The 5441-nt window shown below is 36.7% G+C and overlaps 1 non-coding gene across 1 annotated transcript; it reads right to left on the bottom strand.

Moving 5' to 3' along the window:
* Positions 1 to 1016: 1016 nt before the first annotated feature.
* Positions 1017 to 1123, bottom strand: LOC131172278 (small nucleolar RNA R71). The gene has a single exon (XR_009142760.1). It is a non-coding gene; the product is annotated as a small nucleolar RNA R71 (small nucleolar RNA).
* Positions 1124 to 5441: the final 4318 nt, after the last annotated feature.

The raw sequence follows: 5441 nt of genomic DNA, 5'->3' as shown, positions 1-5441 counted from the left end.
GTTAATTAGAATACACCCTAGGTGTCTTGAGAGAGGACTTAGGATTCCTTAGGACTGATTTCCATTAAGGCAAACGATTCTCAATCCAGTAAATAAATAAGATAACATCCATAGTAAAATTCAAGTGTGAAATCTTAATTCCGGAATTGCTCCAAAATAGATTATTTCATTTTAAGTTTATCATTTTAGTGTTTAAAATAGACAACTTTCATTCCCTCATTGTTCGACAGCCTAAACAGTCAAAATTACTGTGTTGATTGGTACTTACTAATCAAATTCCTCATTGAAATGATACTTTACTCAGCACTTTATTACTTGTTAGCGATCCGTGCACTTGCGGTAGTTGTAAAACCAGCATAACAAGTTTTTGGTGCCGTTGCCGAGGATTTTGGCTTTAGTAATATCGAGCGATAGACAATTTAGCTGATTTAGGTAATTATCTTTATTATCTAATTTTATTTGATTTATTTTATTTCTTTTCTCTCAGTTGCTCAATCTGGTATTTGACCATAACAAGGCCAGAAGAAGAAATTTTAGACTGTGATTCAGAGATAGATAGAACTCTGAAAGCCATCAGGAGGGAAAGGAAACATTAAGAGCACGATCAAGAAGATCCTGAAATTCCAACCATTGCTAATAATAATGATAGACAAAAACTCTTGAGAGACTATGGAGCTCTATCTGTCCAACGATTTCAGCCTTGTGTCATTAGACCCACAGTGGAAGCCAACAACTTTGAATTAAAATTAGCATGGCTTCAAATGATTCAACAAACCTAGTTTGCAGGTTCACCAACAGAAGATCCACATTATCACCTCCAGTGCTTTCTTGCCCTTTGTGACAAATTTAAGATGAATGGAGTGTTTGATCAAGCCATAAGACTTAGAGCATTCCCATTCTCCCTTTGAGACAGAGTAAGGAAGTGGTTACTTTCTCAACCAACTGGAACATTCACCACATGGGAAAGCCTCTCGCAAGCTTTTCTAGCAAGATACTTCTCACCTACAAAGACTGTAAGACTGAGACTTGAGCTCAACACCTTCAGACAAAAGGAAGGTGAATCACTCTATGACGCATGGGAAAGATATAAAGACCTGCAGAGGGAATGTCCACACCATGGCATAGAGGGTTGGCTATTAGTACAAAATTTCTATAATTGGTTACTTCCCTCTACAAAGAGCACAGTTGATTCAGCTGCAGAAGGTGACCTAATGGAGAAAACAGTAACACAAGCACTTGAACTTTTAGAGAGGGTTGCATACCATAATTATGAGTGGTAAAATGAAAGAGGAAATGCAAGGAGAACAGCAGGGGTCCTGGAAGTAGATGCCCTAAGCATGATAAATTCCCAATTTGATCAGCTCACAAGAAGGCTTGATAAAATGCAAGCCAATGTAGTAGGGATGAATAGTCAACATGAGGACAGCTATGGAGGAGGATATTCAGAATATAACAACTTCAATGAACCCTCCGCAAAACAAATGAACTATGTGAATAATGGAGGAAACTTCAACCAGAGGCAGCCCAACAATCCATATTCAAACACTTATAACCCTGGATAGAGGAATCACCCAAATTTCTCATGGTCCAATCAGCAAAACCAGCCAATAAACAAGCAACAGGGGTACAAACCACCAGCATCCCCTTGGATTTCAGAACAGAGGCCAAAACTTTGCACAGCCACCACCGCCTTCTCAACCTCAGCAACCTGAGCCGAAGATGACCATGGAATCCATGATGGAAGGGTTCCTAGCAGTTCAACAATAATAGAATGAATTGATTAAATATCTGACTTCCAAAATGGACCAACTTGCTACCCATAACAAGATACTAGAAAATCAAATTGCTCAGCAAGCAAGTTCTTCAAGTAAGGCTGCTAGTAAACTGCCTAGTCAATTGGAGATGAACCCAAGGAAGCATTGTAAGGCAGTTACATTGAGGAGTGGGAGAACTCTAGTACAATCAGAGGAAGAACCAATAGAGGAGACCTTAGAAAAATCTGAAAGCCAAGCAGAGAAAAGGGAGGACGAAGCCAAGAAAGATCAGAAAGAGGAGGCAGTGAAGAAAAAGAAGTTACTAGAGCCATACCAGCCTCCCCTACCTTTTCCTCAAAGATTTCAAAAAGCCAAATTGGTCAAGCAATTTAGGAAGCTTTTAGAAGTTTTACAGAAACTTTATATCAACATTCCCTTCACAGAAGTACTCTCTCAGATGCCATCCTATGCCAAATTTTTTAAAGAAATTTTTCAAAGAAAAAAAAACTGGAAGACTATGAAACATTTGCTCTAACAGAGGAATGCAGTGCCATATTACAAAACAAGCTGCCTCCAAAGTTGAAAGATCCAGGAAGCTTCTCCATACCCTGCCTCATTGGTAACAAGAAAATAGACAAAGCCCTCTGTGATCTGGGGGCAAGCGTGAGTTTAATACCTCTATCAATATGCAAAAAGTTAGAGATCGAAGAATTGAGGCCCACGACAATCTCATTGGAATTGGCTGATCAATTAGTTAAATATCCAGTGGGCATACTTCAGAACATCCCCATCAAAGTGGGCAAATTCTTCATTTCAGTAGACTTTGTTGTCCTTGAAATCGAAGAAGATGTTCAGATCCCTATCATCTTAGGAAGACCATTCTTGGCAACCGCCGGAGCCATCATAGACGTCAAAAATGAGCGACTAACCCTCAAAGTAGGAAAAGAAGAAGTGGAATTCAACTTGTTTGACACAATGAAACTCAAATTCGAACCTGATGAATGCTTCAAGGTTGACATAATTGATAAACAAGTTGAAGAGAAATTTCATAAGACACATCCTAAAGATCCTCTTGAAGCATGTATTGTGCACAACCACACAGTGAATGATGAAAACACAGAAATAGTAGCCTGTGTACAATACTTAGCAGCTCATCCACCCCTACTCTTAACTAAGGCTTCCGAGATGGAGAAGTTGAAGGAGGAACAAACCAAGGGTAAGCCCTAGGAAAACGCCAAACAGGTAGAGCTTAAACCTCTCCCCTCCTAGCTAAGGTACGCATTTTTGGACTCAAACTCTAAATATCCTGTTATAATCAATGCTAGCCTATCTAAGTTAGAAGAGGAAAAATTGTTAAGAGAACTTAGGATCCATAACAAGGCCATAGGGTATAAAATAGAAGACCTGAAAGGGATAAACCCCTCGATTTACATACATAGGATACCCATGGAAGAAAACAGTAAACCCACTATCGAGCACCAAAGAAGACTTAAAAGAAGTAGTCATGAAAGAAATTTTAAAACTATTAGATGCAGGTATCATATACCCAATTTCTGATAGTAAATGGGTTAGTCCAGTACATGTAGTTCCTAAGAAGGGTAGGACAACTATTATCCAAAATGCAAACAATGAACTAATCCCTACTAGAGTAATCATTGGTTGGCGAATGTGCATAAATTATAGGAAAATGAACAGTGCTATAAAAAACGACCATTTTCCTCTCCCTTTCATCGAACAAATGTTAGAAAGGTTAGCAAAACACTCTTATTTCTGTTATCTAGATGGGTATTCAGGATTCTTCCAAATTCCCATTCACCTAGAAGACCAAGAAAAGACCACATTCACTTGCCCTTATGGAATATTTGTAATGCCCCTGCTACCTTTCAAAGATGCATGATGGCTATTTTTTCTGATTATATTGAAAATATCATGGAAGTGAAGGAGCGGAAGCATGAAAATCACAAGTTTAAATCATTGAAATTTAAAATTTTTCATCTAGGGTCACATGCATCATGCAAGATTCATTTTTATATATTTGATTTCAATGATAAACAGCATATTAAAACTATTTTAATATATTTTTGAATCTACATTTTCCATTTAAGATTTTAGAATTAATCAGATTAATTATTAGAACCCTATATTAGAACAAGAACAAGTGCACTAACCTCTTGATGCACTGCAGTGCATTTGACACCTTTGGGATGCGTCTAGGATACCAGATGTTATTCCTCTAGCTTGTTCACACCAAGAACGCCTAAGGCAGCCCTTGAACAGCTTCTAAATCTATTTCTATGAATTAGAAAATCAAGTTTTTCCTTTTGAGAGATTACAGATGTAAACAGGACACTAGAAACAATTTCTAGTATTTTTAATTCAAGAGATTGTTTGCTAATCTCTTAGAATAGATGAGAGATGAAGAAGAAGAGAAGGGAGAGCAGCCAAGGGTGGCAGCACAAAGAGAAGAATGGCAGCTTGTTATGTTTGTTCTTTCATCTTTACACTTATATAGCTAGGTCACCACTTAAAACCCTTGCCACATGTCACCTTCTGATTGGCTCTAGGTTTAATTGACCCAATCACATTGTGCCAAGTGTCAAACCTATATTTAATCTTAGTTTTTATCATCTTACATGATTAAAAGACATTTGGCAGCTTATGTGCAGTGTCATGTGTCACCATCTCATAGTGCCATATGTCACCCTGTGAAATGACCAAAATACCCTTGTGTCTTAATTTTGAGTTCTCAACCCAAAATAATTATTTCTCTTCTTCTAATCAATTTATATCAAATATAAATTAATTAATTAATCTCTATTAATTAATTTTTCATTAATTAAATTCATATTTAAACACTTTAAATATAAATTTAACTTATACTATACATCCAATAACCTAGATTTGGTTTCAAGCCATTCTAGGGACTTTGCAATCTAATTGCAAACCAAATGTGACACCCCTTACCCGACTACAATGTAGCCGAGCAAGTTATGCCACTCAGTGTGCCGAGCACTCTATTTTATCTTAATTCATTTTTATTCTTCCTTTTGAATATAACTTGTGAATTATAATTCATTTATTGAAATTGTAATTTATTTGAGGTTCCGAAAATTTTAAAGAAAATCCGGCGGAGTACCGGCTAAAAATGGAGAAAACAGTTCTTCGGAACCTGTGAAAAACACTTCCAATATTCATATATTCGTATTCAATTACTCTCAAACTCCAATAATCATCATCTCAACATTTTTCAACCATTCATTTCTCAATTTCAATTCTCAATCATTCATCTCGTTTGATAGTCATGTAACAGTCACAGATCAATATTCACTTTTCCATTTACAAGCACAAATTTGCATTATTTACATGAAAATCAAAATACATTACATAAGTTTCATTACATATGAGAAAATCAAAATTTATTACAGAATGCCAAAATGACACCTAGTGTCCTACCAATGCACTGCAGAAGTTGAGGTGACACGGACACTATGCAGAATTGTGAACTGCCTTACCGAACTGTGGTTTACGGGCCCTCTATCCAAATCTTCGCACTACAGCGTTGCAAAGCGACGCTAAGCATAAAGCTTAGTGGTGCAAATAATAAAATAGAAAGAAATAATATGCAAATAAAAATCATAATTTCTTAGCCATTGTGTTCATAAGAACTGAGTAATTACCAACTTAATG

The sequence above is a fragment of the Hevea brasiliensis genome, chromosome 13 (genome assembly GCF_030052815.1).
Source record: "Hevea brasiliensis isolate MT/VB/25A 57/8 chromosome 13, ASM3005281v1, whole genome shotgun sequence".
Taxonomy (NCBI): domain Eukaryota; kingdom Viridiplantae; phylum Streptophyta; class Magnoliopsida; order Malpighiales; family Euphorbiaceae; genus Hevea; species Hevea brasiliensis.
The sequence above is the reverse complement of the archived record's forward strand: the minus strand, read 5'-3'. Positions and strand labels throughout refer to the sequence as shown.